This window comes from Vombatus ursinus, unplaced genomic scaffold, assembly GCF_900497805.2.
Source record: "Vombatus ursinus unplaced genomic scaffold, bare-nosed wombat genome assembly UNPS02000580.1, whole genome shotgun sequence".
Classification (NCBI taxonomy): Eukaryota; Metazoa; Chordata; class Mammalia; order Diprotodontia; family Vombatidae; genus Vombatus; species Vombatus ursinus.
This window is the reverse complement of record NW_020940358.1, coordinates 18,879,431-18,904,609: the sequence shown is the minus strand read 5'-3', so window position 1 is coordinate 18,904,609 and position 25,179 is coordinate 18,879,431. Positions and strand designations below refer to the sequence as shown.

The 25,179-nt window shown below is 36.6% G+C and overlaps 1 pseudogene; it reads left to right on the top strand.

The window, feature by feature from the left end:
* Positions 1-16,754, top strand: part of LOC114034896 — a 79,795-nt pseudogene extending 63,041 nt beyond the window's left edge.
* The last annotated feature ends 8,425 nt before the right edge of the window (positions 16,755-25,179 follow it).

Genomic DNA, 25,179 nt, shown 5'->3' with positions numbered 1-25,179 from the left:
TCACTTAGCTTCTGTTTGCCTCAGTTTACTTAACATAAAATGGTGATAATAATAGCACCAACCTTTTGAAATTGTGTGGAGATCAAATGAAGTAATATTTGTAAAGCACTTGGCATGGTTTCAGGGCTTATTAAATGCTTATTTTCTTTCTTCCACTTTCCTAAATGTTTATAACAAAATAACTAACAAAATAAAGTAAATTAAGCAACTATCATGCAAAGCAGAGTATGGCAGCATAATAAAAAAATACATAAGAAGTTCAAAGGAGGAGGGATAAGGGAAGACTTCATTGGAGGAGGAGGCCTTTGATCTGAGTGGACTTTTCAAGGATACATGTGAATTCTACAGACTGTGTGTGTGTATATGTGTGTGTGTGTGTCTGAAATTAATCAAAGTATAGAATTGCCAGCACAGTGACCATCTCTTCTTGTTGCTCCTTTGGGTTCACAGTGAATTTTCCCCTTCTGTTTTGTGTAACCTTCATGGATTTTAACCATAAATTGTCTCAGTCTTTAATAATTAAAACCTGGAAAATGACTGACTCTTAGGCTATTGTAACAGGCACAAAACTAGAATGTGGGTCTCTGAACTGCCTGCATTTCTTCTGTCTTTGTTGTTCATTAAACCTGAAATACAGCAAATGGACCCCAGAGAACAACTCTCCAGAGGGATGTGAAAAAGGAGACAGGATCATGAGACCTCTCCATTTGTTATGTCTCTGCTACTGAGAAGGTGTTGGTGTTGCTGTTGTTTTATCAGCAATATGAAAAACATGCCTTTTAGCTGACACAATAAAAAATATACCATTTAAAAAATAAACAATGCATAGTGTTTCCAATACATCTTTCAAGACCCATAAACAAATATCTTGTTTCAATTATTCTATCAGCTCTTTTAGCTACAGCATACCTATTACCCTGCTTGGCCCTCTCCCCTAGTCTTGCTACCTCCTTTTTTTATTCCCCCACAATTGTAATTTTGCTTGCTGTGAAAAATTTCTTCTTGGTGGTAGTGGACATGGCTATTGTGTTTTGGCAAATGTAGAATGACATTATAGCTTTTGTCAGTTGTTAAGAAAAGAACAACTCAACCTATATGTTTTCATAGTTTTAATAAATATGAGAAAGAGATTTTGCTTCTTTTTCCTTCTGTTATTTGTTCCCAACCTGCAAATCAAAGCAAAGCAAAACAAAAAAAAAAAAAGCAATGGATAAGTTCTTTACCCAAGTCTCCTAAAGCTTGCCAGGAGAGTGCTTATTGTAGTTGACTTGATGTAGAAATTTCATGTGACCCAAAGGATAACAGCATCACTAGGGTCACATAAGAATGTTCCTATGTATTTATCTAAAGAATTCCAAATAAACAAAGAAGAAAGAAAGTCCCATCTAATAAATTATTTTCATATTTAACATTGCTCAAACATTGGGACATTTTTCCTACTAGAAATGTCTTGAAGAGTTTTGTTTTATCCTAAGTGCCTCTACAATTACCAGATACATTTTTTCTATATTCAGTAGAAACAATTCTAGAATAGCTGTTCTAAGTTCACAAGTATTTAGTGCTTTGTGATTTCTTCATGTTAGTCCTGTGGAATTGTTAGAAAGTTACCATTCTTATTTTATAGGTGAGAAAACTGAGGCTCAGGTAGCTAAAGTAACTTACTGCATCATAGAATCCTAAAACTGGAGGTATGAGGGACCACAGAAGCCAGCTAGTGCAACCTCCTCATTTTATAGAGGAGGAGACCAAGGCTAAGTGAGATTAAATGATGACCAAAATCCCACAGCTACTAATTGACAGAAGTGAGATTTGAACCCTCGTCCTCTGACTCCAGAAGTATGGCATATTCCACTAAGCCATGCTGGTCATATAGTTAATAAGGACCCAAATCCTTAGTCTTCAAGTCCCAATCCAGCCCAGTGTCAGCTTTGTTATGTTGCCTCTCATCACTCTGCTCAACATGCTTTTCATAATTGAATATCCAATTTAGTAAATATTTAGTGGCCATCTACTATGTGCAAGATCCTCTACTAGATAGTGTGGAGAATAAGAAGATGAATAAGAGATGGGTCCTACTTAAAGGCTAGTAGGAAAAACGCACAGATCAACTTATACTCTTGCTTTATCTTCTCCAGGCAAAACTTTCATAGCTTTTTTGGTCTTTACATAGAGATCAGTCATGCTCTCTTATCCTTTATTGTTATCTCTACAACATATTCTGTTGGAAAATTGATTAAGGTGTCGTCTCTTGGCAGCTGGCCAGCTAGATGTATTCATCTGTGTCTGTCCTTCATTTTTAGGGACAGACTGAATCTTAGCTGTTTAGGCAGCCTGATGCAACTGGGAATTTTTCTTCCTTCAATGCTTCAAAGATCTATGGTTTCATTTATGTGAGTAGACTTTTCACCAATGCAGACCACAACCTCATCCTCTTGTGGCCAACACCCTGATGATGAGCCTTTCCACACTTGGCTAGGTGACCTTTGGACAAGAGGTACAAAAATACAAGAGATACAAAGTCCATTATCAGACCTTTACTTGGTAGGACTTGCAGAGTTTGCTTATGCTAGCTAATCTTCAAAATCCATGGCCATCTCCTATTGCAATGAGAACTTTGGTGAAGGGGTAATTTCAGCTTATCAAGGAAAGTTGATGTAATAGATTAGAAGCTAGCCTTGGAGCCATAACACCTGAGTTCATTTCCTACCCCTGATATATAATTTTTGTATGTGGCTAGTTCCTTAACCTCTCATTGTTATATGCACCTCTCTAAGAATAACAAGTTGAAGAGAAGGTGCCAATATACAGTGGGTAGAGGGAGTATCCTCACCTGGAGTTCCCTAAGCCAATGAAATCACAAGTTCAGCCCCTATCCCAAGAAAAGTTTAAAGGTTATGTAAAAGGGAAAATTAGAAGAGTATGATGCTGAGGGTTTAATAAGATAGTGGCTAATTTTTTTCAGGAATTGAATTGTTCTATGATCCTTATTATTCATTAGTGTTTTGATCCATTAAAAGAAATTTTTTTATGATTTCCCACATAACAGTAAGCCTTTCAGAAGGTACTTATGATTAAATAATAGTAAGCAGATGAATATTAAATGGCAGAAGCTGGTTACAAGGGACATGGTATTAATATTTATATTATGTGTAGGCAGAAGAAGCCTCACATCCATGATACATATTCAACTCTGCCAGTAGATTAAACCAGGGGAATGCATTTAGTTTTAAAGCAATATTGAAAGAACAAACAAATAGCTCATTTGAGGGAGATAAGGCAAATGAAATATTTCCAGAGGATGTATCTTGAATGATTATTATTGGTTCTGTCCAGACAACTTTATCTTGTGTACTAAACATTTCATATTCATCAGGGTATATTCTGAAGAGTAAAGCCACTAAATTACAAATTATAATCCTCAAAGGACCTTGTATCTGGATTTTAGAATAACAGTGGAAAAACACATCATTTAGTATGTTGTTTGGCACAGTGGACAGAGAGCTGGTCACAAGAAGAGGATGGAAGACTGGGAATCAAGTTCTGCCTTTGACATATGGTGGTTGTGGGACCCCAGGCAAGTCACTTCTCAGTGTCCCAGGCAACTTTCTTAGACAGAAATATTCAGAAAAATTGTTGATCTGTGCTGGTAGAGGGAATTTTCAGAGTCCCTGAATCAATGAAATCACAGATCCACTCACTTATTCTCTCAACATGAATAAAACAACATATTTAAATTCTTCCTGGCAAATTAAATCCTGGCATGCATAGAGTGTGGGCAGCTGTGCCTAGAGGTGTGGTGGCATACTGGGCACCACATTTATAAAGCACAATATGTTTTATAAATGCTTATGTTACCTTCCATCATCATCATCACCATCATCAGAAATATTTATCTCCATCATTGCTGTTATAGGCCTTAACTTTACAGTCTTTTTTTTTTTGTAAGTCCTTCTATTCTTAAATGAGTTCTGTGGTTGTACTTAAGGGTAGCTTGAGACCAGATATTAATACTTGTCCTGCATCTGATTAGTCAAAATGACTTGTTATCAGCATTTCTCATATCACTAGGCTTCCCTGTCCTCACCTCACACCATGGGTATAAATCCCTAACTGGCTCCTATTCCCCTACTAAACTGATCATATGCAAGAACCTCTGTCATTGACCAGTACTATTCTCAAGAAGATACAAGGAAAATAGTTTTGTGGAGTTACTCAGCTGGGGGATTGTTGTGGTTACTTGGTATGGGACTTGGGGAAGTTTCAAAGGACAAGTAAACTTCCTGGAGAGAGAGAAATGCTGCAGTTTGAGGAGAGATTAAAAGGTGAAGCCTCTAGTCTGCAAATGCAAAGAATGAAAAAAGACATAATTAAAACCTATAAAATCTTGAAAAATCTGGGTATAGTTAACCCAATTCTGAAATATTGGAATAAGAATGTTTCTATTGATAGATAATTAGAGCATTTATCAGCACTTGCCATGTCCCGGGCACTGCGCTAAGCACAGGGGATACAAATACAGTAATCCCTTCCAGTTTGTAACTTTTCGCATTGTGATTCTGATACATCATGGGTTGGCATAAAAATTATTGCAAATGGGAATTTTGGGGAGAGCTTTGAAGAAGCTGCAGACAACAAACAAAGGCCAGCAGATTATGAAGAAAAAGTTTAGAAACTCAGAAATGCACAAAATATATGTATAGTATTATATAATATCAACTCAAATTTTAGAATAACGTATTTCAAATGCCCTATGAAAGAAAAAGAAAAAAAAGTCAGAGTTCTTTTCTGGTATGAAGGAAGAGCCAAAAATTTTTACACAGCTTTTCCAGATTCCTGGAGTGCAGCTCACCTAACAATTGTGATGTGGAAGGGATAACTGTACAAGCAAAAAACATGGTCCCTGCTTTCACAGAGTTACCAATTTAAATAGGGATGGCAAAACATAGAGGGACACAGGAAAGCAGAGGTTGGAGAGGGGCTGGGTACTTTGATGAGCATGTCTAGGATTCCTGAAGAAATGGCAATACTGGGGGGCAGAGCCAAGATGGTGGAGTAAAAGCAGTGACTTGCTTAAGCTCTCCCCCAAATCCTTCCAAATACCTGTAAAAATGGCTCTAAACAAATTCTAAAGCAGCAGAACCCACAAAAAGACAGAGGGAAACACATTTGCAGCCCAAGACAACCTGGATGGTTGATCAGAAAGGTATATCACACCAAGTGGGGAGAGGAGGGCAGTTCGGCGTGGGCATGCAGGCAAAGCAGGCCTCAGCGAACCTGGAGCAGGCCTCAGAGGACTGAATCATGGGCTGCTGTGGTAGTTTCTCAACCCATGAATGCCAAAGACAATTTATAAGGTCAGTAGGAAAAGTCAAGAGAAGCTCTTTCTCAGACCCAGTCTCTATGCGTGGCCCTGGGATAGTGGCTGCTTTCAGAGCTTCTGGCCCACAGACTGAGGGGGAATTGAGTGGCTGATCAGAGGGAGATTGCAGGGATCTCTTTGCTGGTGCAGGATTCTCTTGCTTTACCCATGATTGGATCTGGGTCACAGTTCTGAGTATTGGTCCTGGGGCGAGAAGGAGTGCTGGTGTGGTGGAGCTTGTAGTGGTGGTGGAGAAGAAATCCTCCTCACAGTTCCAAGGCAGAAAAGAGTGCTTATGGTCACTCATAGATCAGAGCACAGGCCAGAAAAGGAGTAAACACCTCACCCTTGATCACAGCACATTAGAAGAACTGAAAATTTTCAAATTCCTCGAAGTATCTCTGAAAACAACTACACAAAACCCCCAAAGCTTGGGACAGTACATTCTCCACACTGGAACAAGACCCCTACCTTCACAAAGAGTTCAAAAGTTAAGAATTTGGCTGGGATCATGAGCAAGCAGTGCAAAGAGTCAGACCATAGAATCTTACTTTGGTGACAAAGAAGATCAAACATACAAACAGAAGAAGACAACAAAGTCAAAGCTCCTATATCCAAAGCCTCCAAGAAAAAATATGAATTGATCTCAGGCCACAGAAGAGCTCAAAAAAGATTTTGAGAAGTAAGTAAGAGAAGTAGAGGAAAACCGGAGGAGACAAATGAGAGTGATGCAAGAAAATCATGAAAAATAAATCAATAGCTTGCTAGAGGAGAACCAAAAACATACTGAAGAAAATAACACCTTAAAAAGCAGCCTAACCCAAATGGCAAAAGAGGTCCAAAAAGCCAATGAAGAGAAGAATTTCTTAAAAAGCAGAATTGTCCAAATGGAAAAAGAAGTCCAAAAACTTACTGAAGAAAATACTTCCTTAAAAATTAGAATGGAGTAATTGGAAGCTAGTGGCTTTATGAGAAATCAAGACACTGTAAAAAAAATCCAAAAGAATGAAAAAATAGAAAAGAATGTGAAATATCTCATTAGAAAAAGAACTGACCTGGAAAATAGATCTAGGAGAGAGAATTTTAAAAGTATTGAACTATCTGAAAGCCATGATAAAAAAAAGAGCCTAGATATCATTTTTCAAGAAATTATCAAGGAAAATTGCCCTAATATTTTAGAACCAGAGGGCAAAATAGAAATTGAAAGAATTTAATGATCACCTCCTGAAAGAGTTCCCCAAAGGAAAACTCCTAGGAATATTGCAGCCAAATTCCAGAGTTTCCAGGTCAAGGAGAAAATATTGCAAGCAGCCAGAAAGAAACAATTCAAGTATTGTGGAAACCCAATCAGGATAACACAAGATTTAGCACCTCCTACATTAAATTGCAATCCTGAACCAGCAAAGAGATCCCTGCAATCCCCCCCGATCAGGCACTCAATTCCCCCTCCTACATTAAGGAACTGGAGGACTTGGAATAGAATATTCCAGAGGCAAAGGAGATAGGATTACAACCAAGAATCACCTACTCAGCAAAACTGAGTATAATCCTTCAGGGGAAAAAAAATAGACATTCAGTGAAATAGAGGACTTTCAAACATTCTTGATGAAAAGACCAGAGCTGAATAGAAAATTTGACTTTCAGACACAAAACTCAAATGAAACATGAAGAGGTAAACCGGAAAGAGAAATCATGAGACTTATTAAGGTTGAACTGTTTATATTCTGCATGGATAGATGATACTTTAACTCATGAGTCCTTTGTCAGTATTAGAGTACTTGGAGGGAAAATATATATATATATATATATATATATATTTACATATATATATATTTACATATATAAATAGAGGGCACAAGGTGAGTTGAAGATGAAGGGGTGATATCTGGAGTAAAAAATTAAGGGATGAGAGGGGATTATATGGGGAGGAGAAAGGGAGAGGTAGAATGGGGTAAATTATCTCACATGAAACAGATAAGAAAAGGGTTTTATAGTGGAGGGGAAACAGGAGAAGGTGAGAGGGAATGAGTGAATCTTATTCTCTTTGGATTTGGCTTAAGGAGGGAATAGCACACACACTCAATTGGGTATGGAAATCTATCTTACCCTAAAGGAAAATAGGAGGAAAGGGTACAGGAGAGCAGGAGGTTGATGGAGGGGAGGGCAGATTGGAGGAGGGAGTAATCAAAAGCAAACACTTCTAATGGGGGACAAAAGAGAGAATAGAAGCGGGGGCAGGATAAGATTAAAGGAAATATACTTAGTTTTTCACAACATGACTACTATGGAAGTATTTTGCATGACTACACATGTATAACCTGTATTGAGCTACTTGCCTTCTCAATGAGGGTAGGTGAGGAGGGAGGAAAGGACAAAATTTGGAACCCAAAGTTTTAAACGCAAATGTTAAAAAAATTATTTTCACATGCAACTTGGAAATAAGATATACAGGTAATGGGGTATAGAAATCTATCCTGCCCTACAAGAAAATTGAGGTGGAAGGGGATAAGAGAAGAGGGAGGCAGAGATAGAAGGGAGGGCAGATTAGGGGAAGGGGTATTCAGAATGCATGCCATTTTGGAGTGGGGGGAGGGATGAGATGGGGAGAAAATTTGGAACTCAAAGTGTTGTGGAAGTGAATGTTGAAAACTAAAAATAAATTAATTAATTAAAAAAAAGAAATGGCAATGTTAGGTAGAGACTCATCAATCAGTAAGGAGGTCTCATTGAAATTTGAGGATGACCATTTGTTAGGAATGTTGTAGAGATATTTCTTGTCCACAGAGAGAGGTTAGATCAAATAACATCTGAGTTCTTTTCCATTTCTGAGATTCAGTGATATGGTGGTTAATTCTATAAGTTAAACTCAGTAAAATTTTAGAAAAATGAAGGACCATTTTACATAGACAGTAATACAAATATGGACTTCATTATCTCAAGACATAGATACATTTGGGCCTGAGAAAAAGCCATCACAATAGGATGAGAATGGGACATAGCTCACTTGCCATTGTGAAAAGGATGTTGTTTTGGGACAACAATGTTGCATGGAATAAAGTATCATTTTGCCAGCATGTACCATTCCTGTACTACAGTACATTCCCCATGATGCCATAGTGGCTTTCTTGACTATGGCTTCAAATTGACTTCCTACTTTCATTTTGCCCTTTGAAATAAAAATCCTGGAGAAATCTGGCTTGCCCTAAATGCAATTATGCTTTTTATATCATGCTCACTTCCTCCTGAAACATCCTTCTTTTAGACTCTATTGATTGCTCTTAACCATCAGCAAATTCTTATTTTCCCTCATTCCAAAAGTGTGGGAGTTTTACAGTAGAAGCAAGAATTACAAAGTGATTCAGACTTTAAAATAGTTTCATAAAGATTTTTGATATATTTATGAGTGATGAGGGCAGCTAGGTGGTGCAGTGGATAGAGTGCTGGGCCTGGAGTCACAAGGTCTCATTTTCCTGAAGGGCTGGCCTCAGAAAATTGTGTGACCCTGGAAAAGTCACTTAGCCCTATTTTGCCTCAGTTCCTCACCTATAAAATGAGCTAGGGAAGGAAATGAAAACTACTACAGTATCTCTGCCAAGAAAACCCTAAATGAGGGTCACAAAAAGGTGGACATGACTGAAATGATTGAATGACAAAAATGAATGATGAGCCACGAATGACTACTAAGAGAAATCAGCAAATGCCTTCAATAGTGCTTGGTTTGTTTTCATGTGTTTGTATTAATAACCCTTAGTGCAATACTAACCTAGTGCCTAGTACAATGCCTGGAACCTAATAAGACTTAAAAATGCCTGCCACCTGTGTACTCATGGTGGACACTTGACAAATGTTTCTCATCAAGACTTGATAAATGAATTAAATTGTCCTAATCTGAAAAAAGATTCAGAGAAGGTGGTCAGGTTGGTGAAGGGCTTAGGATAATGCCATATGAAGATTGCATAAAGGAACTGAGGATATTTAAGCCTTGAGGAGAAAAGATCTGGGAATACAGCAGGGATATGATAGTCATCTTAAAGTATTTGAAGTATTCTCATAGAAATGATAGATTAGACTTGTTCTGCTTGGGCCTGTAGGAAAAATTAAAATTCATGGGAGTGGCAAAGTGGAAAATTGAGGTTTTATGTAAGGGAAAACTTCTCTGCAATTGGTGGTATCCTAAAGGGAAATGAGTTGTCTTGAGAGCTGTTTGGTTCTCCTTTCCCTGGGAAACTTTGAAGGGCTAGCTATCAGAAAATGTGCCCTCCATTGGAGCTGGCAGCAGAATATTGGGTGAGATGACTGGTTGTCAATTATTACATCTTGTTATTGCCTTTTGTCCTCACTTAAGCTATTGAATCCTGGTTTGTATTTTGGGCCCTGACTTAGTTATCTCCCTGAAACTTGACTTTAGCCTGTGATTATTCTAACCAGATTCCTGGCTGTGACCCTACTGATTGTCCCCTTATCTTGGGGGCATATAGGTGGTGCAATGGATAGAGAGCTGGGGCTCAGAGTCAGGAAGATCTGAATTCAAATCTGACCTCAAATCTGACTAGCTGTGTAACCCTGGGTAAGTCACTTAACCCTTTTTGCCTCAGTTTCCTCCTCTGTAAAATGAGCTGGAGAAAGAAATAACAAACTACTCTAACATCTTTACCAGAAAACCTTAAATGGAGTCATGAAAAGTTGGACATGACTAAAATGATTAAACAACAACACCCTTATCCTAGGCCACAGATCTAGTATAAAACAAATGGAATGTTATACAGTAATCCAATTAAATATAGGAACATAGAAAGGCCATTTGGTTTAAAAAAAGTTACGTTCTAGAGCAGTGGTAACAAAATCAATTAGAAAAAGATCCCTGTGGACCCCATATTTGATTTAGAAATTCATATAATAACATTATTGTTATCATATTGTATTTTTATTTACTTTCTTAAACATTGACCATTTATATTTTAAAATGGTTCAGTAGGAGCTCAGGAGTTTTGCAGGGCCCCAAGTAGCCACAGGCTGAGTGTTTGACACCTCTGATCTAGAGTGAATGAGGTGTTGGAATTATTTATTTTAACTGTCTTCTTTGATCAAATGACTCTCATAATACAGATTTATTTTTGTGATGGGTAGACAGAGGCCCAGTAATAGGCTTTGAGACTATCAACCAATAGGAAATGACTTCACTGTTTGTACAAATTCAAAACAAAAAAAGTGAAGTGGTTAATTAAAAAAAAGAATTAGTCAATTCAGGAGAAGAAAAGAGTCAGACTTTTGTTGGATATTGCATAGACCAAATAATCAAATGACTTGCTGAATTTATTTTTTGCCTAGTTTTGTTGGTTTTATGAGGACATTACCTTATGATACATGACATATTTTGGGAGAAATATTAGCTATAATAAACATATATATTTTCACATCTAATCACACAGAACCATAATTGAAAGACTAGGGAACTATTTGGAAAGATATTTAAAATAAAATCTGAAGGAGTGTAAGGACAGGGCTTGAGTCCATCCATGCCCATCCTTCTATGTCATTTCTCTGAACTTCTTGATATTAATTACAGGATCTGCCCATTGCTCACTAAAATCCTATATCTCAATGGAGTTGGTCTTTCCAGTGCTTCCTAATGAAATTGAGGTTGTTCTGGGTTCTTAAAGCCAGGGATAATAGAATACAAGTTGTGTTAGGTACTATCAAACTGGAAAGCCTTCAGATGTCTATTGATGAACTCTGTATGTGTCATCCAAGCTAAATTCAGAGATCCTTATTATCAGAAGTTTAGCCAGCTAGAGATTTTCTTTTTCAGCTCCAATAAGTGCCACAGCTACTTTCTAAGTCATGAGTGACCATACCAATGGAGTTAGGGATTCTTAGAATACTGAAGAAAAGATTTGGATGGTAAATCTATGCCCATCTGATGCAAAAACACTCAATCTGTTTAATTAGTGCTGGGATTAGAGTTAGAAAAACCTGAGTTTGATCTTGATTCAGAAACTTACTATCTATGATGTATGGTAGGTAGCATAGTGGTTAACATGCTAGGCTTGGAATCAGGAAGACTTCAGCTGAAATCCTAGGCAGCTTATTAATTTTGTGACCCTGGACAAGTCACTTAATTCTATTTGCTTCCTTTAAATGGGAATGATAATAGCACTGGACTCCCCAGGTTATTTGGAAGACTATGATGCTCTGATTGTTTTGAGGAATCATTCAAAGCACAATCTAGAGGAAATTAAAAACTGTAGAGGATACAGAATGTATCATCATTATCATTCAATATCATTATCACAGGTATTGGCTGCCTGTTATTTATTTTTAATACATGTATTTCTGAGACTTTCTATGAACAAAATCAGCCACCTCTCATTTCCTTCCTAGTTTTTTTCTGAAAAGACTAGAGGAGATATGTTAATTTGGTAATATTGGAATTAGTAAGGCAAAGTTACTTACAGTATGCCAAGGAAAGAGATCGTTTGACCTAGAATATGATGAGATAAGGAGAAACAATGGAAATGAGAGATGCTGCCTTGCTATCTTTAGAATGGTGTGGTAACAGGACCAGGGGAGATTTAAAAAAAAATATTTGCTTTGAATGATAACAATAAACTATTGACTGACATTTAAATGACACTTTAGGCTTTGTAAAGCACCTTAAACATAGAGATTGGGTCTGGACTATGATTTTATATTCACAGTAAAGAAACTTTCTCTATTGTTATAGATAAATAATAATAATAAAAGCTAGCATTTATATTGTGCTTTAAGGTTTGCAAAATGTTTGCAAATAGTTTCTCCTTTTATCTCCACAGCAACAGTCAAAAGTAGGTACTATAATTATCCCTATCTTATAGATGAGGAAATTGAGGCAGACTGAGTTCATGTGACTTGCTGAGGATCACAACTACTGAAGTAGCATTTGAACAAATGTCTTTCTGATTCCAGACCCAGTACTTCATCCACTGCATTACCTAGGACCCTTCCCTGTGATTTATATTGTCTTAGCTTCCTAGAATATTGAAAGGTAGTTAAGTGATTTGCCCAGGGTCATGGGGGTGATGGCTTGATGTGCATGTGAATTGGATTTAAGTGAGGCAGGGTTGCACAAAGTTATCAGCCTTACTCTCTCCTCCTGGGTCATCCAAATTGAGTGGCAAGACAAAAGTCAGGTTGGATGGCTCTGGATGCATTGAATGACCTTGTTGTCTTTGATGTCTGACCAAGCTCTATGCACTTCTTCAGCCTCCTTCATGGCTGTTGGAACAAATTGTTCTGATCTGCCCATTCCATCAGCAGATATCTTCACATGCTTGAGGCCTATTGGTTACCCTCAATCTGGTTTAACCCATCTGCCGAGACTATTTTACTGGACTTCTTGGAGCCACAGGTGAGAGTTAGGTAAATGCTGGACACCAAACCCTGAAAAGGGCTTGGCAAGTCCTCACACTAGAGATACTGGTCCTTCCTCAATACCCTGTACACCCCAGAGTTACATAGTTAGTTAATAGTAGAGGTCCAGTTCCTGTGCAAGTCAAAGCATCACCCTCATGATGTCAATGGTCCTCTTTAGGAATGAAGGATGAACAACAAGAAGAACTTGACTCCCAGACTACTGACTGTAGTATTTAATGGTTTATAATGTACTTCACACACATTGCAGCTAATAGTACTTAGAACTCGAAAGGTCCTAGAGATCTTCTAAACACAACACCCCTCATCTGCACATAGGAAGAAACTGAGGCATAGAGAAGGAGCTCACCATGATAGTAGTAAGTAGCAGAACTGGGATTCTAAGTGAGGTCTTCTGATTCTAAATCCATTGTTCTTCTCCCTACATATACCATACTGTCTCCTTAGTCTCCCAAGCTGTCAAATCTGTCCAAGGTTAATGCCCTTTCTTGTAGTACTATCTCACTCATGGAATCATTCTTAAAGCTTTCTTTATAACTTTTTCAGGGGGCTCTGCCCTCAGAATTATTATAGCAGAATGATCTCACTCAAGAGAAGGATTGGTGACAATGTGAGCACTTTCTATATATACCATAAAAGTATTCTATTTTTTCCTCCATTTGCTTTTTTGCGTCTTTTATAATTTACCATCAAGACTGTTTTTCAGTTCCTTCAACTCAACTTCATATGACATAAACTACAGTCTGTGAACTAAGAATGCTTTATTTTTACTTTTTTAAATACCATAATGCTTTATTTAAAAAGGTAAAAAAAATTCTTATCTCAAAGACTGTAAAAAGGAGAGGTGTGGGATTAGATTTGGCCCTTGGTTGGGCTAATAGCTTATAGATGCCTGGAATTAATCAATGGTCTTTATAAAACACTCTCCATGTGTTCTGATCAGGGTCCAGCAGAACAGGAGGATTACTGACCTTATACTAGATGTTGTGCTTTTCCCTATGCAGGGCAAGATTGAATGAGCATTTTTGGTTGCTCTTTTGTATTATTAACTCCTTTAGAACTGGCCATCCACTAAAATCACTGGGTCCTTTTCAGATGAATTAGCATCTAACCATACCTCTTATACCTTGTACTTGTGTATTTGATGCTATGAATCCAAGTGTAAGACTTTACATTTATCTCTATTTATTTTTTTTCTTTAATTCATCATACACACAACTATGAGGTTAAGGGAAGCACAGAAATAGGGCAATTTTCTAGATAATTCAGTCAAAGGAAGTTATGGAAAAAAAAGATGAGTTTATAGCCTGAAAGATCCATATCAGTGGTCTACAGTTAATGGATTTGCTAGATAAACTGCTCAATCTTCCACTTCAGTTTGCTTGTGAAGACACAGATTCAGTCTCAAAAGGCTTAATATTTCTATACCATTACTCATTAGACAAAACATTTTTTCTCTTAATTTAGGTAATGCTATAATTCATAACAAACCTTAAATTGAGAAATGCTAATTACATTTTCTCTTCTCCCATGATTAATTTGCTTTGAGGGAACACTGAATATTGAATGTATTTAATTCCTCATCCTAAACATCCTTAACTATGTCCTGCCTGCTTCTTAAACTGGGGCATCAGAAGACTCCTAAAATGTGAGATTGAATGGGAGCTGATGGTAGATTCCAGAAGGTTTTTTTTTCATGATTCCCTCATTTGTGATCACCCCTTTAATCTCAAATCATCACCCAAGAGAGATTTGTATCCAGGTCTTACCATCATTTTTCTTGTTAGGCAATGAACTTGCCTCTCAGTAGGCAGCCTCTCCCTGGGCGACCAAGAGGAAGCAGCTCATGTCATTTCATCTTTATAAAAAAAATAGATCTTTTTTGAGAGGAGAACTGAATTCCATGTAGTGTAGAAATCTTGATATTTTTAGGCCTTTGGGATTAGTAACTCAAGCTTTGAAGAAGTGTCATTTCTGTTTTCCCTTGATGTTGAAGTAGTCTCTCAGGCAATTAGAATTCATTTCCTATTGAAGTACAAGTCTATTGTTCTACCTAGTGTATGTGTTATCTATAGACATTATTTTTCTATCTACTTTATATTTGTAATGAGGTCTGTATGTGTATGTAACCCATTTTTATCTATAAATATCCATTTATATTTGTGTTTACATATACAAACATATGTATTTATACATATATATTGTCTTTTTTAATGCTAGAAAGATAGTGTCCCTAATATCCCTTGTATTTACACATCTAATTATAATTAAGTCAAGGACCTCTGTCTTTGGTGTATTAGAAATAATTCTGTAAATATATGCTTAAAACTAATGACAGGACATGTGATTTCATTGGTATAAGAAACTACTTCTGTAGGTGAAGATGCCTCTGTCAGCACTTTCTCTTACTCAGGAGCTTGTCGAGTCACCTAAAGCATTTGAGAGGTTAAGTGACTTGCTCAGAGTCACACAGCTAGTATGTGTCAGGGACAAGACTTGAATTCAGTTCTTCCTAGTTTCAAGGTTGCCTCTCCCTCAACTGTGCCATATTGCCAATCTGACAATACATACATAGAAACATTATCTCTATATACATATACACATATACATACATACACACATATATATACACACAGAAACACACATACATATACACATACACATACGCAAATACATATACATGGTATGCCAAAAACAATAGTACATTTTTTAAGCTTAACTGTAAAGACATATGCATAGAGACTCATTATTAGAACCATACAAATATTTCTGCTTTAAGCTTCAGTAGCTTAAAAACTGCACTAAGATTTTTGAGACACCCAATTTGTGCATGTATGCATGCATGTATGGCTGTACAAAACAATATAGACGTATATACACAAATAGATGCATACATTTCATGTATGTGTGTTTACTTGAACTCTGATTTCATTGGCATAGGGTACTTCCAGTGAATAAGTTGGTAGCTACTCTGGAACTTCTAGTCTTAGAGAGCTCCCTGAAGCAATGAGAGATAGAGGGACTCACCTAGGATTTTAACCTTATTTCCCCTCAACCAGGGTGGAATTTTAACCCATCTTTTCCTGACTCTGAGGCCTTTTACTGTCACAGTGACCTCCATCATATATAAACAGACATATATATGCTTTCTTTATGTTTTGTTTAATTCCTTATGACATGGAGATGGATGTGAGGTCTACAAAGACTATCTTAGTGGGGTAAAATCTTTGGGAGGTCCTACAAAACTAGATAGGTGCTAGGTATGATTCCAGAAGTATTGTGTGTGTGTGTGTGTGTGTGTGTGGTCTTAAAAGCAGCCAAGTGAACACCTGGTAATGCATTTTCTGACCACAGCAACTCAAAAAAAAAAACATTTATTAAGGCATGGAGAAGTTACCTCTGCTCTGGTGAAGAAAAAGCCCATGCCAGTCATATTGCAGATCTTTTAAAGTATATGAAGATACATACATTGAGGGGGGTGCTTAAGCTATCTCATGCCAAGCTTGTGAAAGTCAATTATTAAATTTTCAGTGTGAGCATTTATACCTTGGAAATTGGCAGATGTTACAAACCAGGACTTAATATACTGTTTCGTCAATTGTCTAGATTTAAGAAATTGATGGTGAAAATGTTAATAATGCAGATTAAGGCTAAAATTACATACATTTTTTCAGGGTGACTTATTAAATATTTACCAGCAGGGCTACCAGAACCTTCTTGAGCTGGCTAAGAAGGGTTGTGTCAGATGCCATAGGAGGCCAAATCCAAGGTTACTAACCGACTTCTAGATCATCAATAGAAAATGGGTATTCTGGTGAGTTCAGACAGTTGCAGATATCTTAAATTTCCTTATGTTGCAGCAATACTAAAAGTGGCAGATCAGTCAATCCAGAAAATGAACAAGTCCTTTGAAATGACAATTCCACAGTTTCAGTATTTCTTCAAGCAGTTCAAAGAAATGCCTGCTGTTATTGAAACTGTGTAAGAACTGCTTGTGTTGTTGCCAAGTCTCTGTAACCTTTGTAAGATAATGTGTGTCATTGATGTAAACATAATTGCATAAGGATTAAGTGCTATTTGTTAAATGAAGATATAATTCCTTTGTCACTTTCATAGGGTTAGATAATACTGTTATTTTAGTCTTTATTGATATGTTAGACTGTCCCAGAATTTGATGTCATCTAAATTAGTATTGTATTGACAATTACAAATAAGCTTGACAAAACAAAAAAAGATTAAATAAGGTAACTCAGAATAACACATAACAATTTGTATGATTAGTGAAGCACTTAGTGTTATAAGAGAGAATAGAAAAAAGAGCTTATTTGAAAAGTTTAGGTTAAAAAAGTGACTTAATCAAAATATAAATCTATAGAGCTATCAACACATTAGACACTGAACAGAGCTATCCTTGGATGATGGCACAGACAAAGAGAAGATGGACTCCTCTGTCCAGATGAATCTATGCAAAACATGCTCTTCTTTTCTTTGGAAATAGAAAAAAGATTTTTAATACATTATCTTACTGTGATTTGAGCAAAGATATGGCATTGGGAAGTCACACAGAAATAACTGCCAGTGGAAAGGACTTCTGGGAGCCAAGACGGTAAGTAAGCAGTAAATTGCTATAGCTCTCCCATATTCACCTCCAAACAACAACAAAATAATGCTCCAGAACATATCTTGGAATGGCAGAGCAAGTGGAAAGATGGGATGGAACAGTCTTTTAGCCCAGGAGACTTGGAGGATCAACAAGAAAAGTCCAACTCACTTGGGTAAAAAGGAAGTGCATTCTAGGTTAGAAAGCATCACAGCAAATTGGAAATTAATGGAATGCCCATCAATTGGGGAATGGCTGAACAAGTTGTGACATATGAATGTAATGGAAAACTATTGTGGTATAAGAAATGATAAGCAAGTGGACTTCAGAAAAACCTGGAAATATTTGTATGGACTGATGCTGAATGAAGTGAGCAGAACCAGGAGAATGTTTTACACAGTAACAGTCACTTTGTAAAATGGCTAACTTTGATAGACTTAGCTCTTCTCAGTAATGCAATGATATAAGACATCTTCAAAAGCCTCATGATAGAAAATGCTATCCACATCCAAAGAAAGAACTATGGAGTTTGAATGTAAATTGAAGCATACTATTTGTTCTTTTTTTCTTCTGTTTTGTTTAATTTCTTATTTCTTGTGATTCCTCCTATTGGTTCTAATTCTTCTTTACTACGTGACTAATGTGAAAATAAGTTTAATAGGAATGTATATGTAGAGCCTACATCAGATTGCACAGTGTCTTTGGGAAGGAGGTGGGGAAAGAGGGAGAGAAAATTTAAAACTCAAAAGCTTATGGAAGTGATTGTTGAAAACTAAAAATAAATTAATTAATCAAAAAAAGAAAGCATCACAACAAGGCTAAGCCCCACCTCAGCCAACCAGATGGAGATCCTGAGCCCCAATGTGTTGGAGCAGACAAATTCCAACACTAGGACCCCCATGTGCCTTAGGATAGCCAGGGGAACCAGCAGACTCCAGTTCTGAGAATCATCACATGGTTCAGCACAGTTCTAGAATGGCAGATGTCCTCCAGTGGTCAGACTTCCATGTGCTTCAGTACAGCCCAGGGTGGAAAGGCATTTTCTTATGGCCAGACCTCTAAGTGCTTCAGTGCAGGCCAGGGCAAACAGGAATCCTTCAGAGGTCAGACCTCTGTGTGCTTTAGTGTAGCCTCAAGGAAATGCAGAGAAACTCCACTTGGACTCAGCACATGCCAGACACCACCAGTAGGATCCCAACTTAACACCAGGTAAGCTGCCAGACCTCTACAGCCTCCAGCAGCATCATCCACCTTTCACCTTGTTCCCTAACACAGCACCAAACATAAGGGTCTCCTGTGAGTTTCAGGGCATCATCACACAGCACCAGGTAAACAGTGCCTGCAGTCACTGGTACAAGAAGCCTGAGACAGAGCCCCTTCCAACCTGGGAGCAGAAATCAAATTTAAAAGAAAAGAAAAATATTAAAAAAAAGATAAGCAAAAATAACAACCACAAAAAAGAATATGACCATAGGAAATTGTTATGGTGACAGGAAAGACCAAGACACAAACTCAGAAGAGGGCAACAATATCAAAATACCTATGGGCAAAACCCCAAAGAAAAATGGGAAATGGTTTCAACCTCAGAAAGAAATCATGAAAGAGCTCAAAAAGGATCCTAAAAATCATATAATAGAGGTAGAAGAAAAAATGGGAAAAGAAATGAGAATGATGTAAGAGAATTATGAAATAAGAATCAACAACTTGGAAAAAGAAAACAATTGCTTAAAAAGCAGAATTGGCCAAATAGAAAATAAAGTACAAAAGCTAATGGAGAAAAACAACACCTTAAAAGTTAGAACTGGGCAAGTGGAATCTAATGATTCTATGAAACATCATAAATCAGTCAAACAAATTCAAAAGAATGAAAAAATGGAAGAAAATGCAAAATACTTCATAGGACAAACAACTGACCTGGAAAATAGATCCAGGAGAGACAATATTGGAATCATTGGACTCCATGAAAGACATAATCAAAAGGAAGACATGGACAACATCTTTCAAGAAATTCTCAAGGAAAACTGCCCTGATGTCTTGGAACCAGAGGGCAAAATAGGCATTGAAAGAATCCACTTATCATCTCAGGAAAGAGATCTCAAAGTAAAAACCCAAGGGACATTATAGCCAAATTTCAGAATGATCAGGTGAAGGAAAAATACTACAAGTGGCCAGAAAGAAACAATTCAAATATTGGAGAGTCAAAATCAGGATCACACAGGACTTTGCAGCTGCAACATTGAAAGATCAGAGGTCATGGAACATGACATTCTAGAATGGCAAAGGAGCTAAGACTACAACCAAGAATCACTTACCTAGCAAAATTAAGCATAATACATCAAGGGAAAAATAGTCCTTCAATAAAATAGAAGGATTTGAAGCCTTCATAAGGAGAAGACCAGAACTAACCAAAAAGTTGACCTCCAATATCAAGACCCAAGAGAAGCATAAACAGGTAAAAAGGGAAAAGAAAACATAAGGGATTCAATAGAGCTAAACTGCTTACATCCTTCCATGGGAAGATGATACTTGTCACTCTTAAAAATAATATCACCAGCAGTACAGATAGAAGGATTATAGATAGACAGAGAGTATGGGTATAAGGTGAATTTGAGAGAATTGCATTTAAAAAATTAAGGAATGAGAAAGAGGACTACAATGCATGTAGAAGGAAGGAAGAGATAGAATAGGACAAAGGATCTTACATGAAGAGGTGAGAAAGACCTATTATAGTGGAGTGGAAGATGGGAGGTTGGACAGTGGTCATTGCTTGAACATTATTATTATCAGTATTGGCCTAAAGAGGGAACAATACACACAATCAGTTGAATATAGAAATCTGTCATACCCAACAGGGAGGTCGGAAGGGAGGACATTAAGTAAAGGTGGGGGGGTGGAGACCGACAGAAGGGAGGGCAGATCAGGGGAGGTAGCAGACAGAAGCAAAACACTGGTGAGGTGGAAAAGGGTGGAAGGAGAGAGGGAACAAACAGGAAGAAGAATAGAATGGAGGGAAATACACAGATAGTAATCATAGGTGTGAATGTGAATAGGATGAACTCTCCCATAAAATGGAAGCAGGTAGCAGAGTGGATCAAAAACCAGAATCCTACAATATGTTGCTTGAAGCAGAGAGACACATATAGAGTAAAGGTAAGGTACTTGAGCAGAATCTATTACGCTTCAGATGAAGTAAAAAAAAAAACAGGGGTAGTAATCCTGATCTTAGACAAAGTAAAAGCAAAAGTAGACCTGCTTAAAAGAGATAAAGAAGGAAACTACATCTTGCTAAAAAGTACCATAGACAATGGAACAGTCAAATTAGAAGAGCAAGGAATAGTCTGTCAGATCTATGGTGAATGGAAGAATTTATGACTAAACAAGGGACAGAGAGCATTATGAATATAGAATAGATAATTTTGATCACATTGAATTGAATAGCTTTTGTGCAAACAAAACAAAAGCAATCAAGATTAGAAAAAAAAACAGAAAACTTGGAAACAATCTTTACAACAAATGTCTCTGATAAAAGCCTCATTTCTCAAATATATAGAGAACTGAGTCAACTTCATGAGAATACAAACTATTCCCCCATTGATAAATGGTCAAAGCTTATGAACAGGCAGTTTTCAGATGAAGAAATCAAAGATAGCTATGGGCAAATAAAGAAGTGCTTTAAATCATCACCTCACACCAGTAAGATTGGCTAGTATGACAAAAAAAAAGAAGACAATAAATGTTAGAGAGGATGTGGGGAAATTGGGACACTAATGCACTCTTGCTGGAGTTGTGAACTGATTTGACCATTCTAGAGGGCAATTTGTTACTATGCCCAAAGGGCAACTAAACTGTGCATATCCTTTGATATAACAATGTCATTACTAGGTCTATATCCCAAAGAGATCATAGAAAGAGAAAAGGAACAACATGTGCAGAAATATTTACAGCAGCCCTCTTCATAATGGCAAAATACTGGAAATTAAAGGAATGCCTATCAACTGGGGAATAGGCTGAACAAACTCTGGTATATGAATGTGATGGAATACTATTGTACAATAAGAAATGATGAGCAGGCACATTTCAGAAAAACTTGGAAAGACTTGGACAAACTGATGCAAAGTAAAATGAACAGAACTGGGAAAACACTTTACAAAGCATCAGCAACATTGTAAAATAATCAACTATGAATGACTCAGCTTTTCCCAGCAACACAATTATTCAAGATAAGTACAAAAGACTCAGGAAGGAAAATGCTATCTATATCCTAATAAAGAACTGATGTATTCTGAATGCAGATTGAAGCATGTTTTTTCTACTTACTTTATTGTTTCTTGTGTTTTTCTCCCTTTTGATCTGTTTCTTCTTTTATAACTGTGATGAATATGGAAATGTTTTACATGACAGCATATGAATAAACTCAATCAAACTGCTTACCATTTTCAGAAGAGGGTAACGGAGGGAGGGATGAAAAAAATTCAGAACTCAAAATCTTATAAAAATGAATGCTAAAAATTTTCTTGAAAAAAAGTTTGCTGAATTGATGGCCAAATAAGAAATAACTGCCAGTGAATTTTGTAGCAAATTTCAGGAAGTATCTATTTAAATTTCATAATTAAATACAATATATAATGTTGATGAAATGGTATTGTTTTGGGCATGTTGCCCAGCTACAGCATTTGTATTCAAATGCTCATAAGTTTTTCTTTATGCCTTAATGATAGGACTACAGATTTAGAAATGGAAGGGACTTTTGAGGTCAACTAGTTCAACCCCCATTTGAGGTCCAGAGATTTTGTGATTTGCAGAGTCACATTGATAGTCCTCTGATGCTAAATCCAGGACTCTTTCCACTGTACTACACTATTATGGACCATTTACTAGGAAGATATATAAAGGGAGGGTTAAAAGATTTGCACACTGATCTCCATTCTGCCACTGTTAATTCTTAGGGTAAGTCATTTAATCTTGCTATTCTTCCCTTATTTGTAAAATGAGAGGGTTGAATTACCTCTAAGTTCCCTTCTACAACTAAAATTTTATAGTCATAGGAAATCCTGAGTTATTCTTGTTACATCAATGAATAGTTTTTTCTAAACTTAAACTTTATGTAATAGAGAAAGCAAAGAAGCCATATTTATTTCTAAGAACTGAAACTTCAAATCTATTGATGTTTTCAAAAAGGAGCATGGTTGGATCATTATGTTTTCAAGTGATAACATAGTGATAACCCTTCTGTGCAATGAGTTTGAAAACATTTGAAATTCAGAAACCTGACAAAAAAGCTATGTCTTTTAAGGAACCTGTCCTTGTATTAGTTGGTGACAAAATACTTGGTCCTTCCACCAAAAAAGTGACGCATCATAGAATCTAGACAGATGCCATTTTCCCAGTTCTACCTCTATATTTCTCACTTCCATGGAATTAGTGACATTTGAGTTGTGTCTTGAAAGAAGACAGTAATTTAAATAGTGAGAGATTTGGGATGAGGAGGTAGGAGACTGGGAAGTCCATTTCAGGCAACTGGAAATAATGTATGCAAGTGTGCTGAGATAAGAGAAGTCAAGATGACTTTGGGAATTGTGAATAATTCCAGTTTAATTGGAACTTAGAATGTTAGGGGAATAGAGGAATAGGGTGAAATACTACTAAATAATAGGGTGAAACACTACTAAATTTGATTGGATTGCTGATGGCCTTAAATGCCAAGCCAAGCTGTTTGCATTTGATTTAGCAGGTGTTGCATTAGAATCATTCAAATCGTCAAACCTCTGAATCAAGAACTATTTCTCTGTTAGAAACACAATGAATTGGAGGTGGGAAAGACCAGAGATAGAGAGAGTATTTAGGAGATTATTATATTAGTCCAAGCAGGGAAAATGAGAATTTGGCCTAGAGTGTTTCAGCAGGAGTGGTAGGGAGCAGCTAGATGCAAAAATGAACTCTAATCACCACAAGGATGCAGTTTTAAAACCAACTTTACACTTTAGTCTACATGCTACTACATTGCTGTAATTTAACAAGTAAGATTCATTATGAAATTTGAATATTAAAATATTTTTCCAAGAAAGCTATTTTTATAAATCATATCTAAGAAAAGAAAATCCATCATTGAAAAATAAGGTTTTTTTAATGTGTGTTTCATCTATCACTCTTAAAAACTTACGTAGTCGTACCCCACTTCATGACTTTAGGCAAGATTACAGGGCAGTTAATTGTATAAGAGCACTATTCCTAAAAAAACAAAAAACAAAAAAACAAAAAAAAAACAAACAAAAAAAAATTTAATTTTCTGAACTTGACAAATGGCAAAAAGCAGGAACATTTTCATATATGAAGAGCAAGAAAAAGAGATTAATTAATTAATTAATTTCATTTAATTAAATTAATTAATTTAATTAATTAATTGATTAATTAATTAAATAATTTAATTAATTAATTAATTTCCATTATGTACAGCTTTTTTAAAGTTTATAATGTTAACATGCACACCTCTGCATTTATAAGTATATATCAAGAACTATATTATTATTGCTATTAAAAGCAGATGATATTTTTATTTTCCAGATATACATTCTATATCTTACTTGATCCTCATAACAACTCTGTGAAATAGGTAGTGGAAGTATCTTACCTCTAAGCCTTCCCACTATAAAACCATACAAATATTCATAACTCTTAGTTGAACAGCAGATGGCATTGAGAAGCAGGTATAGCTGGGCCTCCAAAGGGGCCAGTCACTGACTCACAGTCATTGGCCTTCTAATGCTTCACTCAATCCTACTGGAAAATTTGATAAAAATCAGTTTGTCACCATAAAACCAACATTGAGTTTGAGATGACCTTTTCTAGGTAAATAAATTACAAACTCAACAAAATTAAGCATCAACTTGGAGACAATCAACACAAATTCACATAGAATTGCATGGCCTTTGAGCAGCTTTCTTTCTCTGATATTTATCTCATCATCCTCTAGCCACTCTATAACAACTGTTTCTCTATTTTACAAAGGCTCTAAAATAAATTTAATGTGGAGTTTGTGAGAAGGAAGACTTAATTATTTCTAAAACTTACTGAGTATCCCCAGGTTTTCTACAACCCCTCATCTCCCACCAATCCTTTGGTAGGGGATTCTGCTGGTGGACTCAAGGCCCATAGCACTCTTGATGGAAAGATGGGGAGAGGAGTGAGGTCAACTCAGCAATTCCTGCAATACCAGACTAGCTTAAAAGTGCCAATTAGAATCTTGGGATGGGTAAGACCACTGCTGATTCACCTATGAAAAAGTTATCTGTCAGTGCAGGATGATTCTTTCTCTCATGCTTTCTATTATGCTGATATTTCCCCTGAGGAAGAGTCCAAAAGGAATAGAAGTCAAGGGTGATATGATTTCCCATTATAAGCTGCAAAGAAAGGTGAGAATGTCAAGCCAGCCTCATCAGTATCATGGTCACAGCTATTTTTCTCCTACATATGCAATTCTCTCCTAAATTATCTCCCTTGCATGGAAATGTAGAACAAGATGTTAGAAAAAGGATTCTTTATTCATCAATCTATTTCTGGTGGAATACAATCTATATAAAAGTTATTTAAAAGAAAGTCAATTCTCTATGATCAAGGATTATGTAGAGGACTCAAAACAAAGTTAATGTCCCAATAAATTAGATTTGTCTTTGGGAAGTATTTTAAAGTTATACATTTGAAAACATATTTGTAACATGTAGCCTAATTAAATCTCACTTAAGTTTATACTGCAGAGATTTTATATTTCCTAAGTGCTCATCAGCTTGCAGTTGGAGAAGATTCAATTCAATTC